The sequence below is a fragment of the Cnephaeus nilssonii genome (genome assembly GCF_951640355.1).
Source record: "Cnephaeus nilssonii genome assembly, chromosome: 6".
Classification (NCBI taxonomy): domain Eukaryota; kingdom Metazoa; phylum Chordata; class Mammalia; order Chiroptera; family Vespertilionidae; genus Cnephaeus; species Cnephaeus nilssonii.
This window is the reverse complement of record NC_137077.1, coordinates 22,904,378-22,925,775: the sequence shown is the minus strand read 5'-3', so window position 1 is coordinate 22,925,775 and position 21,398 is coordinate 22,904,378. Positions and strand designations below refer to the sequence as shown.

Here is a 21,398-nt window from a genome sequence, read left to right as displayed (position 1 = left end):
GGAGTCTGAAAAACATAGTCACTCTATTGCCCAGAAAGGAGACATTCTGTTTAGGACATGGATATTGGAGGGCACTTAGAAACCTTAGAAGCTTTTCAGTTGAAAAGCCAATTAGATATTGTAAAACAAAAAAAGTTTGTCTGCTTAGAAGGGTGTTATATTTGTTCATGTCACTGATAATTTGACATGCCTTTACATCAGTCTTGAATTTATTTCTGTATTTCTTCATAAATTCTAAATAATTCAAGTTCCCACTAAAAATTCCTGACTTCAGAAACCTAGAATTGATTTTGCATTGTAGCATTTGTAGCTGCCTTATGTATATTCCTGGTATACATTGCTTATAACTTCTGATTTAGCTTCTATACTATTTATCCATGATTATTTTTAGTTATTTGTTCTAGGACTTGAGTGTGGTCTTTCAACTAGAAATAATTGCAATAAGTTATTTATGTAAATTAAATTACACAAACAAAAATAGTACATATGTACAAGGATCTTATTGATAAGTAGCAAATCTTAACTGACTTACATAAAAGCTTTCCCCCAACAATTACTCTTCAAAATTTAAAATATTTGCATTTAGTTGTATGTTCAAAGGAGATAGAAATACAAATTGGTGGAAAATCATCTCTCTCAGATTTGCATGTTTACATATTTTACTTTCTCCATTTAGTCAGTGGCACAAATGAAAATTTGCAGCTGGTGTTGAGATAAGTGGACAACATTTATGTTTATACTAGAGGCCCAGTGCATGAAAATTCCTGCACTGGAGGGGGGGGTCCCTCAGCCCCACCTCCTCTCTCACAGCACTGGAATTACAATACAAATGAAATGAACTATTCTTTTGTGAAGGTCTCTGTGAGAGGCGACCTGGTGATCAAGGGGAAGGCGACGTCCCATCACACCACTGCTGATGCCACTTCCAGCAGCACAAGCCTCAGCCGGCCCTGATAACCTGAACCTTGGGCGTCCCTGGGCAGCTGGACAGCCGCCATCTGAGGCTTGCCTGTACCTCGGGCCGGCCTGGGTGGCAGGGTGCTGAGGGTACTGGGGGACTCTGGAGACAAATGCACGTCATGGTTTAGGGGTCTGGGCGCTGCCAACTTGTGGCTGTGGATGCTGCTATCTTTGAGGGCAGGACAGTCAATTAGCATATTCCCTCCTTATTGGCTGTGGATGCCACCATCTTTGTGATGGTGTGAGGGTCAATTAGCATATTCCTCTTTATTAGATAGGATAGTAGCTGACTGTAAGGAATACCACAGGTATTACTGAAATGTGTGTGTCTTCACAGAACTGTTCAGTTTAGCACTGGAATTACAATACAAGTAAAATGAACTATTCTTTTGTGAAGGTCTCTGGAACTATATCTCAAGGAAGAATTTTGGTTATTCTTTCTGGAAATATGATGAAAATGTTTATGGAAAGCATCATAAATGGATGTCCATCTGCAACTGTTTCACTATAAAGCTTTCATTGAGGCACAACATTAGAAACATTCTTATACCGATGTCATTTGAAATGAAGGCCACCTTTCTGGTTGTGTCAACAGGAATGATCATCTTAGGAGTGCTAGGAAATGGGTTCATCGGACTGGTGAACTGCATCGAATGGTCCAGGACTGGGAAAGTTTCCTCAGCTGATTTCATCCTCACCAGCTTGGCTCTGGCCAGAATCATTCAACTGTTGGTAATACTCTTGGATTCATTTATAATGGGGCTAGCTTCACATCTGTACGCTACTGGTAAGCTAGCAAAGGTGGTTACTATTCTTTGGGCACTAACTAACCACCTAACTATCTGGTTAGCCACCTGCCTCAGCGTTTTCTACTTCCTTAAGATCGCCAATTTCTCCCACTCCTTTTTCATGTGGCTGAAGTGGAGAGTCAACAGGGTGCTTCTTCTGCTTTTCCTGTGGTCTTTCTTCCTACTGTCTCTTAACCTCTTAATGCACGATGCTACTAGTGAATTTTGGTTGAATACCTACAGGGTACATGAAATAAATATGACTTTGCAGTTTGAAGCAAATGAAATGCTCTATCTTAAAAGTCTTCTTCTTCTTAGTTTTACCTATATTATCCCCTTTTTCCTATCCCTGATCTCTTTGCTTCTTTTATTTCTCTCCTTGGTGAGACATATCAAGAATTTTCAGCTCAACCTGACGGGCTCAGGGGACTCAAGCACAGAGGCCCATAGAAGGGCCATGAAAATGGTGACCATGTTCCTCCTCCTCTTCATCATTTACATTATTTCTATTGTAACAGCATGTTGGATCTTCACTAATTTACAGACATATGAATTCGTGATGCTTGTCATAATGATTTCAACTGCCTTTCCCTCAGGCCACTCTTTTCTTATAATTTTGGGAAACAGCAAGCTAAGACAGATTGCCTTGAGATCACTGTGGCACTTACATTCTCTGAGAAAAGCAAAACCTTTGCCTTTATAGACAGAATTTGAAATAACCTTGTGCATTCTATGGGAAAATATCTTAATAGAAAACCTTCAGCTTTTCTTTATATCAGGGTTTGTTAAACAGCAGTAAAATTTCCCTACAACATGGCTTTAAGTAATTATATTTTCTTAAAGTGATATGATATAATATTTGACTAAAAGACATGTCTTCAGTTTTTGGTAACAGTGGAGTACTTGAGACCAGAAAAAGTATGGTTATAAAAGTCTATAATGAAATATTGATAAATGTATAAACAATATACAATGCAATATGAGTAAATGTATATAGAATTACAGTCACCAAAAGGGAAAATGTAACACAAATTTTTCTAACTAAAGATAAGTTTGAAAGTAGAATAAAAAAAGAATTGTAAAGGTTAAGTATAATAATGTTATATAAATATAAAAGTGTTAATGTTAGTGTGATGCTTCTGATGTTGGATAGGATATGAAATAATAGGAATTTTCATACTATATTTCTTGGATTATGCATTGATAAAACAACTTTGTTCAACAGTATGGCATTACGCATTCAATGTGAAGATGCATATCCTAAGCCCCTTAATTGTACTTCTCCTTTTTATACTAGAGAATTTTTCATTCATGTGTAACAGGATAAATATGCAAAAATATGCATGTTACTACTGTTCTTAATAGCTGAAATTGAGGAGTCACGTAAATGCTCAAATTGAGGAATCATATAAATGCCCATTAGTTATAAAATGGACAAATAAATCATGGCAATAAAATACAACACTAATAGGATACAGCACAAAAATGAAAATGAACAAATTCGACCTATAAATATCTTATTTCCTTGATGGAGTAAAAAAGACAGAGACATAGAAAGGTAAATTTGTAAAAGCAAAATACTTATTTAGTGTAGTGTTTGGGTATGTTTGCACATATATTATGCTACTTTGATTGCTATAATAAAATAAATCACATTAATGACAGCAGCTCGGCATGGAATAAGCAGACAAGAGAATTTTGCTAGCTAATGATGCTATTAAAATACGAAAGAAAGTTTATATACTGTATTTTTATATAGAGGGTATATGCATTTCCTATGAGAATTCTATACGAGCAAAGTTCTTTTTGATTGATTCACAGTGCCTTAATTTTATAATGCAGTAAAAAATAGCAAATGTATTAACAGAAATATAGTGTGTTTTTTAAACTCACTCTTGATGAAGTTTTAAGTGAAGTTGTTCTTTCAAGTTAGCCCTGATGCTGAGAATTATGTATCATAAGGCCATGGAATATATCGGTAATGTTCTTTCATTACAGTAAATTCTCTTTCTTAGAAAACTAGATGAAGTCACAACTATTGGTTAGAAAGCTCCTATTTAGCTGCCTTCATCATCATATCATCATATCATCATCATCATCATCATCATCATCATCATCATCATCACCATCATCATCCTGTTATCTTATTCAATGATTGATATTTCAAATGTTTATGCCCATAATTTGGGCAATGGGTAAATTATTTCTTAATGATCATTGTATCTAAATTATGTTAGTAATTAGCAAAGTTAAAATCAAGTGACTACCTTTAGAAATGGAACATTCTTTCATTTTAAATGTATTACTTGAGCAAATTATTTATGGATGATCTTAAAATCATGGAATTAAGCTACAGAGACCCATTTCTAACATTACAAGTAGAGTAAATGTAAAATGACTACTAAAAAAATAGCTAATGAAATAGGATTGCGTCCCTTTAATAAATGCATTATATTTTGGTTATTTGAAAAATATATATATATATACTTTTTATGTTAAACAAGTCTTTATTAGACTGAAGGCTTATGGTATGGAACATATACCATATAAGTCACAGTCTCTTCACACAGAATAATGATAATTTATCCCTTTTAGAAGTGAATAACATTTTTTTAGTAGTGTTGCTGGTAAAAATATAAAATGATCTAAGTTCAAAATATGATGGCAACTCACAAAAGAAGTCTTTCTCAGAGGGTTACAGTCTGTATAGTTTAACAAAGACTGGCTTTGGCTCTTCATTTCAAAAGCATACCTCTTTCCTGCCATATTGATACCATCCCAGAGAGTAGAATCCATATCACCAACTTAAAAAGGATATTGCTCAGTTAAGAAAGTAGTAACAGATTTACATCAAAGATAAAGAAGGGAAATCATCATCAAAGTATTTGAAATCACAAGAACTTTAAAAATTCAGGACTTTGAAATTTCCCTCCTGAGATATTGATGCTTTTAGTACATAGTCGCTAGTAAGACAGATGCATTCTATCATTCCAAGCTGTACTTATAAATATGTTGCTTGGTATTGAAAAATAGATATTATGTCTTAGCACAAAATGGCAGCAGTTACTTCTGGTAAATATTTTTGGTGAGTTGCACTCTTTGGTGAGAAGCAAAATATCATTGAGAAGCCACCTTATTTTGTTTCTTTCCTACCTCCTGATACTCTCAGAATCTTTAAGTAATTTTCAGAGGAGAAACCACAAGACCACAAAGAATGAATGAAGACCATCTATGTTTAGCCCATGGACCATCAGATCTGCTCTAGGCCAATCAGCTTGCATTGCTGTATCACCTGTTGCACGTGGAATTTCCCTTAGAGTTTCTATCGCTCTAACAAGTGATGGCCAGAAATGATTTCTCTCTCACAAGCTAGGTCAAGATCCATTTTTCTCCTCGGAAAGTTTTCTACATGCCCACTAGTTGCTTTTTGTGGCTTGGCATTGGACAGGAGTTGCTGAAGGTGCCTACCCCTGCCTTGACTTTTCCAAACAAGTCTGAGGCCCTGGTTGTTTACTTAGACACGTCCTTGCTTAAAGGACACTACAGAGGCATGTCTTTCCTCAAGGATGCTTACCCTGCTGGTTGTTTCTAATAGTTAATTGTAGTTCAAGCAGTTTTTACAATAAAAGCCTAAGGAGGCAGGCAATCGAGGCTGCATGGTCCCTAAAGCCAAATAGCTCCTTAGCCTTCTCTTTCACAAAAACGTGTGTCAGAGGAATCTATTCATCCATCACTCAGGGTCTGTTAGTCAGACCTGGCAAGTGGTTCCCAGTGTGAGGAACCATGAAGGCAACAAAACGCCATGGAACCCACGAAAACTAAGAGTAAGAAAATGGAAGTGTGCAGTGAGTCATTGGAGCCCACTTGGGATTTCCAAGTTGGAGGGAATTGTTTGTCAGCTAAGGAACTAACTATCTCTGTTATGTTTCTTAAGAATGTGAGTATGCTTTTCACTGAAAAAATAAGCCAACTTCTGAAGGTAAGGGGAAAAAAAGGTTTTTCCTGTATTTGTATAAAAACAAGGGTTTGATATATATTATTAAAACAGTTATGTTAATCAGGAACTTGATTATTTTAAATGGATAAATTATTTAATACTGTTTAATAATAATACTATATAATAATATAAAGTGTTTGACTACCTCCCCAGGGTTTAAAATTTGAGATTTGCTTTCCCTCCTTATAATGGAAATTTTGTACTTAAGGTATATGGGAAGCTCTGTCAAATAAGGAAATGATAATTATATTCTATTTATATATGCATATTAAATAGTTTCTAATATGATTTCATTTATAACTAATTGTTATAAGTTATAATATTGTGAAATATTATGTTTTGCAGAAAGGACAGGATTCCATGCTATTTACATTATAATCAAATCAATAACCATATTATTTTAAATTTCTTCTCATTTGGAGACAGTCACTGTTTGTTATAATACATTTTTAAAAAGTTTCATCTTTTGAGAGATCCATAGAAAGGACTCTGATTTATTTTAAGCTACATATTTATAAGAATAAACTTTCAGATCATCCCCTCAAATTGGGTAAAAATTATTAGAACTCTATAGAGTATCAATTTATAGAAATACTGGCTGAAAAATCAGGAGAAGTAGAAGTCGATTATAGGACTAGATGAACTAAAAATATTTATAGTTTTGGTAATTATTGTTCTCATACTAATATGTTTGTTTGCATGAATCAAATAAAAATCTAATTCCTTCATTAGAGGACATAAGTCACTTTCCAATTATAGTTTTATTAACCAAAACTTTGCTGAAATATCATGAGTGAAAGAGAGACATGCCAGGCCTCTGGGTGTCACCAGAAAACTCTAAGGAATAAAGATTGTCTTTGAAGCTGATAAGCCCCTTAGATAAATAGCCTGGTACCTTGCTTGGTCATGTGGCTCCTGGCAGTCTTTCCAGGTAAGGAACGAAGGTTGCTTTCCTGAGAGATGGCATGAAAGAAATCCCAAGACACCTGTAGGGACCTCGACTTGAGGAATGTACCCCAGTTCTATAGTTTTTGCAGGCAAAGCCTGATGGCAACTGTGTGGTTTGGATTCTTTGCCCTAGGAGTAAACTTTCTCATGAGATTCCAGCAAATCATATTTTAAAAAATAAAAATAGCCTATGTAATCCACTGTTATTCTTGATGTGTTTATGCAAACAATCAGGCCAAATTATGACTAGAATTACTACAGTAAGTGAATTAGTCTTTAATAAAAATATGGGTGATTTCAGAGAGAAAAATTGTTTCAACAGGAAGTTATTAGAAACTGTTCTAACTTTTGCCCAATAATACTGAATTTTATAACACAGTTTGTCTCCATGAGATTACAAGCCCTACATACACTTAGGGAATACTACTTCTAGGCACCATTGCCACCCCTTTCTGTGGCCAGGTCTCAACGTCCCTCTGACAGAGAGCAAGGATCTCTTGGCTCTGAGAGAAACCTTCGACCTGCCTCAGCATGAAGCAGTTACGGAAGAAATCCAGCATCCCCTTTTCCTGAAAGAATTCAGAGCCAAGGTCCTTGAGGGGATATAGTAGGCAGTTAGACAGACATGAGTAGAGCAAGGATGATAGGCGAACATACTTTTCACCACTTCAACAACTCTGAAGCTGGGAATAGAGGAGCCTGTGTAGAACTAAGCTTTAATCTTAACTAATTAGAAGGAATTTATAGTTTCATGTAATAGAAGGTATAGAGATGAAGGGAAAAGGAAGTGAAGTAGACAAACTGAAAGGAGATGGGTAAGTTACAGAAGGTATGTATAAGTTGCAGAGGATTTGTACAAGTAAAGAAGAACTAGAGTTGAGGAAGTAAAAATTGTAAGGAAGGATATAAAGAAATGGATATAACAGGAAGAAAGGAAAATAGAGTAGGTATATTTAAGAATAACTGTAAAAGTTATAAAAATGTTTACAAAAGTCATAAAGATTATAAAGAAAAATCTTAAAAGGAATTATAAGTATATTGAATAATAAACCTAATAGATAGAGCACCTGAATTTATCTGAAAAGTAATATATTATTTTAAATCTTAGAACATAGATTTATGTGAATAGGTGGTTAAGTTTTTCTTAAAGTTTTCTTTTCAAGGCCTGTATGAAATAGTGAGGTAACTCAGCTGTGAATCCAGCAAGCAGAACCAATAAGCATGGTCATACTGACCCACCAGGAGTCAAAGCATCATCTCATCAACATCATCTCATCGCCTGACAATAGTTGATGTCTACAGACCCCAGGCTTGCACATAGCTCCATTCCTCACCCTAGACCCTTCTACTTTATAATCCTGTCCCCTACATCTTGCTAGAAGGCAAGATTTAAGACTTGTAAGTACCCTATCTTCTTAATTAGAATAACCATTGCTGTCATTATAATTCTCTTTTTTTTTGTTATAGTCTACAAAATCTGAAATTGAACAGTAAACTCGATTTGCAGACCCTACCATTCCAAAGCAGAAAGTTCACCACCTTCTTCTGTCTTTTGCAGCTAGGAAAACAAAAAGGGGAAGGATGTGGGGAGGCACGGGATGGGAGTTGGCTGAAGGTGCCTGCCCCTGCCTTGACTTTCTAAAAAAGTCTGAGCCCCCAAGTGTTTACTTAGACACGCCCTTGCATAAAGGATACTACAGATGCATGAGTTTTCTCAAGAATGCTTACCCTGCTGATTGTATTTAGAGGCTAATTTTAGTTCAATGTTTTGTTACAATGAATGTCTAAGGAGGCAGGCAATCTAAGATGCTTAGTTCCTAAAGCCAAATAGCCCCTTAGCCTTTTCTTTTACAAAAATGTGTGTCAGAGTAATCTATTCATCCATTAATCAGGGTCTGCTGGTCAGTCCCGGCAGCTTTTCCTGAAACCTGGAGAATCCTTTTTTCCAATCGCTAAATGTATCCTGTGCCTTCATTAGCACCAATGAATTCTAACAATAAAGACATGAAGTTCAGGTGGAATCTGAAACACTGATTCTAAGGCTTTCTTAGATCTTCTTTTGCTTCAAGGGACTGATTGTAGAAAAGCAGGTTGAGGTACTTCTATACCTCTTTCTTTATAAACTCATGCATTTGCTTTTTTCCTCTTTCTTCTAGATTGATTACTAATTTGTCCACTATGTCTTGTAACTGTCAGCCCAACCTTAGGTTATAAAGAGGTTGTGTCTCATGAACTACTGTTTTGCATTTTGGACATCTGTTGCTATAGTCAAAATGTCTTACAATGCAGCTTTTACAACATGTATGAAGATATTCTGTAATTGTATTTGCATCCGTTAAGTAGTAACCTTTGCAAATGGAACACAAGATGAATGGGATCAGCTCAGAGGGATTAATCTGCTCTTAAGTGCTCGTTCTTATCCTTTGATTCTGGCCCATATCCCTCCCGCATCAGCGAGAAGTGGCTCATCTCTCCCTCCTTCTCTTTTTTCTCCAGCTCCTCATCCTCTTCCAAGGCCTCCTCCTCCTCCTGGAAGGGGACCCTCAAGTGGCCCAAGTTGTGCTTGACTCCACCTCAGGGGGCCAAGAGCATGAGTAGCCAGGAGCTCCTGCCTCTGGCAAAGGTGGTGGGCCCTCCTCATCCCCTGTGGGTACCAGGGTGAGGGCAGAAGAGAAAATGAGTTGTGTGTGTGTGTGTGTGTGTGTGTTATGTGGGGCAGGCGGGGAGGGGGGCGCGGAGGTGGGCAGGGAGAAGCATGGCTGTGGCTCCCGCCTCCTTGGCAGCGGTTGTGTTCTTGAATATATTTTGAGATAAAATTCTGCTCCTTAACTTTCCCTATAATGAAAGCCTGTGATAATGGCACAGCAATAGACAGGCTGCAATCAAGGAAAATCTCACCATGAGACATCCATGACCAGTTTCTTACAAATTACTGGAGGGTGACTAGTTCATAAATATATCTATTTTGTGACCACAGTTTGGGAAGATACGAGTGTGGATACATTTCCTTATTATCAATAATAAAAATGAAAATGCTTTCTTGAAGTGTTTGTTGTTATGTGTTTTTTTTAGTTTCCCCATAGAAGCTGATTTATAGAAGACAAACCAAAGATTGTTTCCAGTATGAATCTTAGGACACCTAAGGGCATGGTGTTCAATTTCCCCTTTGGAGCCAAGATCAATTACCCCAGCCAGTACAGTATCTCCCTTCTTTCCTGTTGATTCAGAGGCCTAAGGAGTACAAAAAGGCTAGATGGCAGTCTTATTTCCAGTTTGATAAAATCATTGTTGTATCTCCTGGTAGAACAGTTCTTCACTTTATACAATGACTTCCAGGCCAGCAGAACATAGGTCATAGGAAGAGGAAACACATTTTGCTACTGTGTTACTAGGGGCAATAGTGAGTGGTGACACATTTTTACCCCTTCATTCCTGCACTTGTGAATCCTGGTTCCTGGAGAGACAGCACCATTTATTGCATGCAGATTCCAAGGGCACATACCAAGGTTTCAGGCTGGTACCTCGGTTGCAGGCTCATTCCCTGGCCTTGCTTGTGAAGCATCCATCTTGTATGAAAACTGCTGTTTGAAATTTTAACCCTGCTAATTGGCTTCTGTAAATTCTTGCTTGCTAAAACTACTCCCACTTCAGAGAGGTCATAAAACCTTCCCCAGACAAGGTTATCAGTGTTGGCACCAGGCTAGGCCTCTGGTTGAGGTCTCAAGGCCCAGCACATACGGGCTCTTTAAGAACTTGCAAAACGGGCCGGAAACACTCCATATGTGGGAGGCAAATAAGGTAAAAACATATAAATAGGGAAAATTCCTACATGTTGGGGCCTAGAATTTGAGAGACATTTTCCTCTGGACCTGCGCGTAATAAATGTAACTCCATCTCTCTAAGTATTGCTTTGTTCTTCTTTGGTTTTCTGTAACACTTGGGTCCGGGAGCATGCAGGAGGCAACCAATTGATGTGTCCCTATGAAATCGATGATTCTCGCTCTCTGTCTCCTTTCCATCCTTCCACACATTCTAAAAATCAATGAAAGATATCTTCAGAAAAGATTAACATCAACAACAACAATGACAAAAACAAGAAAATAAAAAACTAATGTTAATTTATTTAGATTATCCTAAACCATGTTGGCATCTCTGAACTGCTAATCATCTTCTCTACCTTGCTACCTAAACATTCCCTTTAAATTTCAGAGAAAAGGAGTCAAAATTTTCGTATCTTAAATATATGCTCACAATAAGTGTAGTATATAATTGTTGTACATAAGTCAATGACCTTTATGCACACATGAAAATTGATATCTATTAGAGCATCGGCCTGCAGACTCAAGGGTCCCAGGTTCCATTCCAGTCAAGGGCATGTACCTTGGTTGTGGGCAAATACCCAGTAGGGAGTGTGTAGGAGGCAGCTGATCAATGTTTCTCTCTCATCAATGTTTCTAACTATCCCTTTCCCTTCCTCTCTGTTAAAAAAATCAATAAAATATATTTAAAAATTGATATCTATGATGTCTACGTAATAATTATTAACAATGTCTTCAAGATCTGTTTTTATTATAATCTTGTGCAAAATGATGAAACCTAAAGTGAGCTGACATAACTTTGGTAGCAAGTCCTATTATAATAATGAAATATATAACCTTATTTAACAACTAAAAGTTTAGTATTATGAAATCTTCACAATATTATGTACACCTTAATGTATAACTTTCATAGATCTGATTTATTCATTTGTTTTGTATTGCCTGTCTGCCCCAGTAGAATATAAAAATTATAATGTGGGATGTCTTTCCTGTTTCTTGCTAAGTCCCCAGGACATAAAACCCAGCCCATGGGATAGTTGGAGAAAATTATATTTTAAATATTAAATAAATACATGAATAAACCACATTAGATCTGAAAAACCAATGAAATCAAAACCCATCACAAAATCCGTAGGTGGCATAGATTTCCTGGTTCTGTTTCTTCACCATTCCAGTGCCTCTTAACAAATCTGCATGTTTTTGGTTCCAATTACTGCCTTACTGGGTGAATGAATAGCGGTCACCAATAGGCTCCAAAACGTAAAGCGACTCATATGTGATCTAAATTTCCTATTACTTTTTAAAGAGTCCTGATATGTCTGAGGAGCCTCCTCTATGCTGTTATCCAGTGAAGAAGGCTGATTACAAGTATGCCACCTTAAACATGTGGCTTCCAAGATTGCCTTGGAATTATGGCCATTCCAGACAGCAGGGAGAAGGTAGATATATGGGGGAGCATGTGTGTGGGATATTTTGTGTGGGGGGGGGGGGGGTCCTGTAAATGGTGCTCTGGTGACTTAATTTTCACTCACAAAACATTGATCAACATTATTCACTTTGCCACACCATCTGTAAGGGAGTCTGAAAAACATAGTCACTCTATTGCTCAGAAAGATGAAGACATTTCATTTAAGACACAGATATTAGAGGGCACTTAGAAACCTTTCAATTGGAAAGCCAATAAGATATTGTAAGACAAAAAAGTTCCTCTGTTTAGAAGGGAGTCATGTTTGTTCATGTCACTGATAATTTCACATGCCTTTACAGCAGTCTTATATTTGTTTCTGTATTTCTTCATAAATTCTAAATGATTCAAATTCCCACTAAATATTCTTGTCTTCACAAAACTATAATTGATTTTGCATTGTAGTGTTGTAGCTGCCTTGTGTATATTCCTGGTATACTTTACTGATAAGTTCTGATTTAGCTTCTATAATATTTTTCCATGATTATTTTTAGTTATTTGTTCTAGGACTTGGGTGTGGTCCTTGAATTAGAAATAAGTGTAATAAATTATTTTTATAAATTAAATTGCATCAACAAAAATACTTGATATGTACAAGAATTTTATTGATAACTAACAAATAATAACAGAATTATATAAAGATTTCCTCATTAGCAATTACTATTCAAAATTTAAAATATTTGCATTTACATGTATGTTCCTAAGGAGATAAAAATACACATTGGTGTAAAATAATCTCTCTCAGATTTGCATGTTTACTTTACATCACCATTTAATCAGAGGCGCAAATGAAAATTTGCAGCTGGTGTCAAGATCAGTGGACATCATTTGCGTTTATATAGTAGCTGACTGTAAGGAATACTACAGGTATTCATAAAATGTGTGTGTCTTAACAGAACTGTTCAGTTTAGCACTGGAATTACAATACAAATAGAATGTACTATTCTTTTGTGAAGGTCTCTGGAACTATATCTCAAGGCAGAATTTTGGATGTACTTTCTGGAATTATGATGAAAATATTTATGGAAAGCATCATAAATGGATGTCCATCTGCAACTGTTTCACTATAAAGCTTTCATTGAGGCACAACATTAGAAACATTCTTATACCAATGTCATTTGAAATGAAGGCCACCTTTCTGGTTGTGTCAACAGGAATGATCATCTTAGGAGTGCTAGGAAATGGGTTCATCGGACTGGTGAACTGCATCGAATGGTCCAGGACTGGGAAAGTTTCCTCAGCTGATTTCATCCTCACCAGCTTGGCTCTGGCCAGAATCAGTCAACTGTTGGTAATACTATTGGATTCATTTACAATGGGGCTAGCTCCACATCTGTACGCTACTGGTAAACTAGCAAAGGTCGTTACTATTCTTTGGGCACTAACTAATCACTTAAGTACCTGGTTTGCCACCTGCCTCAGCGTTTTCTACTTCCTTAAGATCGCCAATTTCTCCCATTCCCTTTTCACGTGGCTGAAGTGGAGAGTCAACAGGGTGCTTCTTCTGCTTTTCCTGGGGTCTTTCTTCCTACTGTCTCTTAACCTCTTAATGCACGATGCTATTAGTGAATTGTGGTTGAATTCCTACAGGGTACATGAAATAAATATGACTTTGCAGTTTGAAGAAAATGAAATGCTCTATCTTAAAAGTCTTCTTCTTCTTACTTTGACCTATATTATCCCCTTTTTCCTGTCCCGGATCTCTTTGCTTCTTTTATTTCTCTCCTTGGTGAGACACACCAAGAATTTTCAGCTCAACCTGACGGGCTCAGGGGACTCAAGCACAGAGGCCCATAGAAGGGCCATGAAAATGGTGACCATGTTCCTCCTCTTCTTCATCGTTTACATTACTTCTCTTCTAACAGCAAGTTGGATCTTCACTAAAGTACAGACATATCAAGTCATGATGGTTGTCATAGTGATTTCAACTGCCTTTCCCTCAGGCCACTCTTTTATTATAATTTTGGGAAACAGCAAGCTAAGACAGATTGCCTTGAGGTCACTGTGGCACTTAAATTCTCTGAGAAAAAGCAAAACCTTTGCCTTTATAGACAGAATTTGAAATAACCTTGTGCATCCTATTGGAAAATACCTTAATAGAAAACTTTCAGCATTTCTTTATATCAGGGTTTGTTAAAGAGCACTAAAATTTCCCTACAACATGCCTTTAGTAATTATATTTTCTTAAAGTGATGAGACATAATATTTGACTAAAGGGCATATCTCCACTGTATTAACAGTTTCTGGTAACAGTAGAGTATTTGAGACCTGAAGAAGTATGGTTATAAAAGTCTATAATGAAATATTGATAAATGTATAAGCAATATACAATGTAATATGAATAACTGTATATAGAATTACAGTCACTAAAAGGAAAAAAGTAACACAAATTTTTCTAACTAAAGATAAGTTTGAAAGTAGAATCCAAAAAGAATTGTAAATGTTATTTATAATAATATGTTATATAAACATAAAAGTGTTAATATTAGTGTGATGCTTCTAATGTTGGAAAGGATATGAAATAATAGGAATTTTCATACCATATTTATTTGATTATGCATTGATAAAACAACTTTGTTCAAGAGTATGGCATTATGCATTCAATGTGAACATGCGTATCCTAGGACCCATTAATTGTACTCCTCCTTGTTATACTAGAGAATTTTTCATACATGTGTGACAGAATATACATGCAAAAATGTGCACGTTACTACTGTTCTTAATAGCTGAAATTGAGGAGTCATGTAATTGCTCAAATTGAGAAATCATATAAATGCCCATCCTCTCTAATAAAATGGTAATATGCAAATTAACCATCACTCCGCTACACAAGCCACGCCCACCAGCCAAGCCACGCCCACCAGCCAATCAGGGCGAGTATGCAAATTGACCCCAATCCAAGATGGCTACAGCCACAGAGAGCAAGGTTTCCCAGGTAACAGAGGAAGCTAAGCTTTCCATAGCGGTTGCAGGCTTAAGCCTCCACTCAAGCTACAAAGTTTCAATTATAGAAGGTAAACAAATTCAAACAAATGGCGGCAGAATGGAGCTTGAGAGAGCAGGCCAGGGTTGCCGGCAGCAACAGGGGAAGCAAAGCTTTCCGCACACCCTGGCCGGGCTCACCCGCTTAAGGCTACAAAGTTTCAATTGTAGGTGAATTAACTGCCACAGAAATGGCTGCCGCCCCGGAGAAAGCAGCAGGCTTGGCTCCGCTCCAGGCTACAAAGTTTCAATTGTAGAAGGAAAATAAATTCCAGATACCAGGGCCTCCTCTTGGGTTGCCAGGGGGTGTGGCTGGCCTGCAAACCACCACAGGCCCCTCGCTCAGGCCGCCCCACGCCCCAAGGGAACCCCACCCTGATCCGGGACACCCTTCAGGGCAAACCAGCTGGCCCCCACCCGTGCACCAGGCCTCTATTCTATCTAATAAAAGAGTAATATACAGATTGATCATCACTGCAACACACAATATAGCTGCCCCCATGTGGTCAAAGATCCTGCCCCCATGTGGACACAAGATGGCCACCACTAGATGGCCAGCAGGAGAGGGCAGTTGGGAGGCACCCGGCCTGCAAGGGAGGGCAGTTGGGAGGGACCAGGCCTGCAAGGGAGGGCAGTTGAGAGGGACCAAGCTTGCAAGGGAGGGCAGTTGGAGGTGATCAACCCTGCAGGAGAGGGCAGTTAGGGGTGACCAGGATGGCAGAGGAGGGAAGTTGGGGGCAAACAGGCTGGCAGGGGAGCAGTTAAGCATCAATCAGGCTGGCAGCGGAGTGGTTAGGGGGTGATCAGGCTGGAAGGCAGAAGTGGTTAGGGGCAATCAGGAAGGCAGGCAGGCAAGCAGTTGGGAGCCAGCAGTCCTGGATTGTGAGAGGGATGTCCGAATGCCCGTTTAGGCCCGATCCCACCAGGATCGGGCCTAAACGGGCATTCGGACATCCCTCCAGGAGTCCCAGATTGGAGAGGGTACAGGCTGGGCTGAGGGACAACCCCCCGCCGTGCACGAATTTCGTGCACCGGGCTTCTAGTTAGTTATAAAATAGACAAATAAATCATGGCATACGGACACAATAGAAAATGAAGAAATTAGACCTATAAATTTCTTAGTTCCTTGATGGAGAAAAAAGACAGAGACATAGAAAGGTAAATTTGTAAAAGCAAAATACATATTTAGTGTAGTGCAACTTCTGTAATAAAATGATTCAGATTAATGATAATAGCTGGGCAAGTAATAAGCAGAGAAGAGAAGTTTGCTTGCTAATGATGCTATTAAAATATAAAATAAAGTTTATATACTGTATTTTTATATAGAGGTTATATGTATTCCATATGACAATTCTATACCAGCAAAGTTCTTTTTGTTTGATTTACAGTGCCTTAATTTTATAATGCAGTAAAAAATAGCAAATATATTATCAGAAATATTTTGTTTGTAACTTACTCTTGATAAAGTTTTAGTTGATATTGTTCTTTCAAATTAGACCTGATGTTGAGAATTATGTATCATAAGCCATGGAATAGATCTGTAATGTTCTTTCATTACACTGAATTCTGTCTCTTAGAAAACTGGATAAAGTCACAATGTTCAGAGATCTCCCATTTAACTGCCTTCTTCATCATCATCATCACCATCATCATCCTGTTACCTCATTTAATGATTTATATTTCAAATGTTTACACACATAATTTGGGCAATGTGTGAATTATTTCTTAATGATCATTGTATCTAAATTATATGAGTAATTAGCAAAGTTAACATCAAGTGAAAAGCTTTATAAATGGAATGTTCTTTTATTTTCAATGTATTGCTTGAGCAAATTATTCATGGATGACCTTAAAATCATGGAATTAAGCTACTGAGACCCATTTGTAACATTCGAAATAAAGTAAATGCAAAATGACTCCTAAAAAACAACTCATGGAATAGGATTGTGTCTCTTTGACTGATGTATTTATATTTTGGTTATTTGAATATACATATATATATTTTTATATCGATGAAGTCTTTATTGTACTGAAGGCTTATGTTACCGAACATAAACCACATAGGAGACAGTCTCTTCACACAGAATAATGGTAATTTATCTCTTTTAGAAGTAAACAACAAAAAAACAAAAATAATAAAAAAAATGATGCAAGTTTAAAAAATGTTGGCAACACACAAACGTGGCTGATAGTTTTGGTCTTTCTCAGAGGGATACAATTTGTATAGTTTAACAAAGTCTGGCTTTGAATCTTCATTTCAAAAGCGTACTTCTTTCCTGCCTTACTGATGCCATCCATAAAGTAGAACCAACACAACCAACTTAAAAAGGATATGGCTCAATGAAGAAAGTAGTTACTGATTTACATCAAAAATTAGGAAACAAAATCTTTATCAAAGTATTTGAAATCACAAGAACTTTAAAAATTCAGGACTTCGAAATTTCCCTCCTGAGATATTGATGCTTTTAGTACATAGTCGCTAGTAAGACAGATGCATTCTATCATTCCAAGCTGTACTTATAAATATGTTGCTTGGTATTGAAAAATAGACATTATGTCTTAGCACAAAATGGCAGCAGTTACTTCTGGTAAATATTTTTGGTGAGATGCACTCTTTGGTGAGAAGCAAAATAGCATTGAGAAGCCACCTTATTTTGTTTCTTTCCTACCTCCTGATACTCTCAGAATCTTTAAGTAATTTTCAGAGGAGAAACCACAAGACCAGAATGAATGAGTGAAGACCATCTATTTTTAACCCATGGACCATCAGATCTGCTCTAGGCCAATCAGCTTGCATTGCTGTATCACCTGTTGCACGTGGAATTTCCCTTAGAGTTTCTATCGCTCTAACAAGTGATGGCCAGAAATGATTTCTCTCTCACAAGCTAGGTCAAGATCCATTTTTCTTCTCAGAAAGTTTTCTACTAGCCCAAATAGTTGATTTCTGTGGCTTGGCATTGGACAGGAGTTGCTGAAGGTGCCTACCCCTGCCTTGACTTTTTCAAACAAGTCTGAGACGCCAGGTTTTTACTTAGACACGTCCTGGCTTAAAGGACACTACAGATGCATGTGTTTTCTCAAGGACGCTTACCCTGCTGATTGTATCTAGAGTTTAATTGTATTACACGCTGTCGTTATAATAAAAGCCTAAGGAGGCAGGCAATCGAAGATGCTTAGTTCCTAAAGCCAAATAGCCCCTTAGCCTTCTCTTTCACAAAAAATGTGTGTTAGAGTAATCTATTCATCCATCAACCAGGGTCTGCTGGTCAGTCCCGGCAGCTTTTCCTGGAACTTGGAGAAACATTTTTTTCATTAGCTTAAAATATCCTGTGCCTTCATTAGCACCAATGAATTCTAGTAATAAAGACATATGAAGTTCAGGTGGAATCTGAAACACTGATTCTAAGGCTTTCTTAGACCTTCTTTTGCTTCAAGGGACTGGTTGTAGAAAAGTAGGTTGAGGTACTTCTATACCTCTTTCATTATAAATTCATGCATTTGCTTTTTTCCTCTTTCTTCTAGATTGATTACTAATTTGTCCACTATGTCTTGTAACTGTCAGCCCAACCTTATGTTATAAAGAGGTTGTGTCTCATGAACTACTGTGTTGCATTTTGGACATCTGTTGCTATAATAAAAATGTCTTACAATGCAGCTTTTACAACATGAATGAAGATATTCTGTAATTGTAGTTGCATGAGTTTCTGTTAAATAATCTCTAGAAATGGAACACAAGATGAATGGGGTCAGCTCAGAGGGATTATTCTGCTTTTAAGTGTCCCTCAGCCCCGCCTGCACTGTCTCCAATCTGGGACCCCTTGGTGGATGCCCGACTGCCCATTTAGGCCCGATCCCACTAAATGAGCAGTCGGACATCTCTCTCACAATCCAGGACTGCTGGCTCCCCACCTCTCGCCTGCCTGCCTGCCTGATTGCCCCTAACTGCTTCTGCCTGTCAGCCTGATCACCCCCTAACCACTCCCTTGACAGCTTGATCAATACCTAACTGCTGCCCTGATTGCCCCTAACTGCCCTCCCCTACAGGCCTGGTCCCCCCCCAAGTGCCCTCCCCTACAGGCCTGGTCCCCCCCAAGTGCCCTCTCGTGCAGGCCTGGTCCCCCCCAACTACCCTCCCCTGCAGGCCTTGTCCCTCCCAAGTGTTCTCCACTGCAGGCCTGGTCTCCCCCAACTGCCCTCCCCTGCCAGCCTGGTTGCCCCTAAATCTCCTCCCTTGCAGGCCTGGTCCTCCCCAACTGCCCTCCCTGGTCACTTAAACTGCTCTCCTCTGCAGGCCCGTTCACCCATAACTGCCCTCCCCTGCTGGCTGGGTCACTCCTAACTGTGCTCCCCTGAAGGCCTGGTCACCCCCAACTGCCCTCCTCTGTAGGCCTGGTTCCTTCCAACTGCCCTCCCTTGTTGGCCTGGTCACCCCAACTGCTCTCCCCTACAGCCCTGGTCGCCCGCAACTGTCCTCCTTTGTTGGCCTGGTTGCCCCAAATGCTCTCCCCTGCAGGCCTGTTCCACCCCAACTGCCCTCCCTTGCAGGCCTGGTTCCCCCCTTCCAAATGCCCTCCCCTGCTGGCCTGATCACCCACAACTGCCCTCCCCTGCTGGCCACCTTGTGACGGCCATCTTGTGTCCACATGGGGTGGCCATCTTTGACCACATGAGGGCAGCCATCTTATGTGTTGGAGTGACGGTCAATTTGCATATCACATCTTTATTATATAAAACTAGAGGCCCGGTGCATGAAATTCGTGCACGGTTATGGGGGTGTCCATCAGCCCAGCCTGCACCCTCTCCAATCTGGGACATCCCTCTCACAATCCAGGACTGCTGGCTCCCAACTGCTCTCCTGCCTGCCTTCCTGATTGCCCCTAACCGCTTCTGCCTGCCAGCCTGATTACCCCCTAACCACTCCCCTGTCAGCCTGATTCATTCCTAACTGCTACCCTGCCAGCCTGTTTGCCCCTAACTGCCCTCCCCTGCAGGCCGGGTCACCCCTATCTGCCCTCCCCTGCAGGCCTGGTCCCCCCCGCAACTGCTTTCCCCTGCAGGCCCGGTCACCCCCAACTTCCTTCCTCTGCCGGCCTGGTCACCCCTAACTGCCCTCCCCTGCAGGCTTGATCACCCCCAACTGCCCTCCCTTGCAGGCTTCGTCCCTCCCAACTGCCCTCCCCTGCTGGCCTGATCACCCACAACTGCCCTCCCTTGAAGGCCTAGACCCTCCCAACTGCCCTCCCCTGCTGGCCGTCTTGTTGTGGCCATCTTGTGTCCACATGGGGGCAATCATCTTTGACAACATGGGGGCAACCATCTTGTGTGTTGGAGTGAGGGTCAATTTGCATATTATTCTTTTATTAGATAGGATAGAGGCCTGGTGCATGGGTGTGGGCCAGATGGTTTGCCCTGAAGGGTGTCCCGGATCAGGGTGGCGGTTCCCTTGGGGTGTTGGGTGGTCTGGGCGAGGAGCCTGTGGTGGTTTGCAGGATGGCCATGCCCCCCCGGAGACCCAAGCGGAGGCCCTGGTATCTGGGATTTATTTATCTTCGATAATTGAAACTTTGTAGCCTGGAGTGGAGCCAAGCCTCCTGCTTGCTCTGTGGCTGCAGCCATTTTTGTTGGGATTTATTTATCTTCTATAATTGAAACTTCATATCCTGGAGTGGAGGCCTGGTCCAGCCAGGGCAGGCGGAAAGTTTGGCTTCCTCCATCTCTGGGGGCAACTCAAGCCTCCTGCTCTCTCCAGCTCTGTGGCTGCCCCCATTTTTGTTGGGATTTATTTACCTTCTATCATTGAAACTTTGTAGCCTGGAGTGGAGGCCTGGACCAGCAAGGCAGGCAGAAAGCTTGACTTCCTCCATTGCTGGGAAAACCCAAGCCTCCCTCCTGCTCTCTGTGGCCACAGCCATCTTGGTTGGGTTTATTTTCATATTTGCTCCAATTGGCTGGTGGGCGTGGCTTGTGGGCATGGCTTGTGGGTAAATTTGCATATTACTCTTTTATTAGATAGGATAATTTTCACTGTATATTCAATGTACTGGGCTTTTATGTTTTCCTAATGACAAAGTTGATGAATACAAATTATGAGGAGGTTAAACAAAAAAAATTACAAATCAATGAAAGAGAATATGTCTATATTTGCATGCTAGCAAATGAGAATTCAGCTTTTACAACAACATCAGTTATGATATATTCCAGCTTACAGCAAGGACATTATTTGAATAGGAGTTAATTTGAGCTGTTAGGGTAATAACAATGTTTTCATAAAGAAAGCATTGAACTCTTGCATTAGCATTCCCTGGTGTTTTCCTGCTTGGCATTGGTCATAGAATTTAAAAGAAAGAAGAATTTTATACACATTCAAAATCAGCTGCAAATGGAACTTAAGGTCAGAATAGTAAAGGATTCACGACCAATAATATTTGACTTGACTTTTT

At 39.3% G+C, this 21,398-nt stretch overlaps 1 pseudogene across 1 annotated transcript; it reads right to left on the bottom strand.

The window, feature by feature from the left end:
• Window positions 1-4,933: 4,933 nt before the first annotated feature.
• Window positions 4,934-21,281, bottom strand: LOC307102073 (polycomb group RING finger protein 6-like; annotated as a pseudogene). Its single transcript has 3 exons — window positions 21,165-21,281; window positions 18,231-18,723; window positions 4,934-5,164 (listed from the first exon to the last, which is right to left on the bottom strand). The product of its transcript is annotated as a polycomb group RING finger protein 6-like (transcript).
• Between the last annotated feature and the right edge of the window lie 117 nt (window positions 21,282-21,398).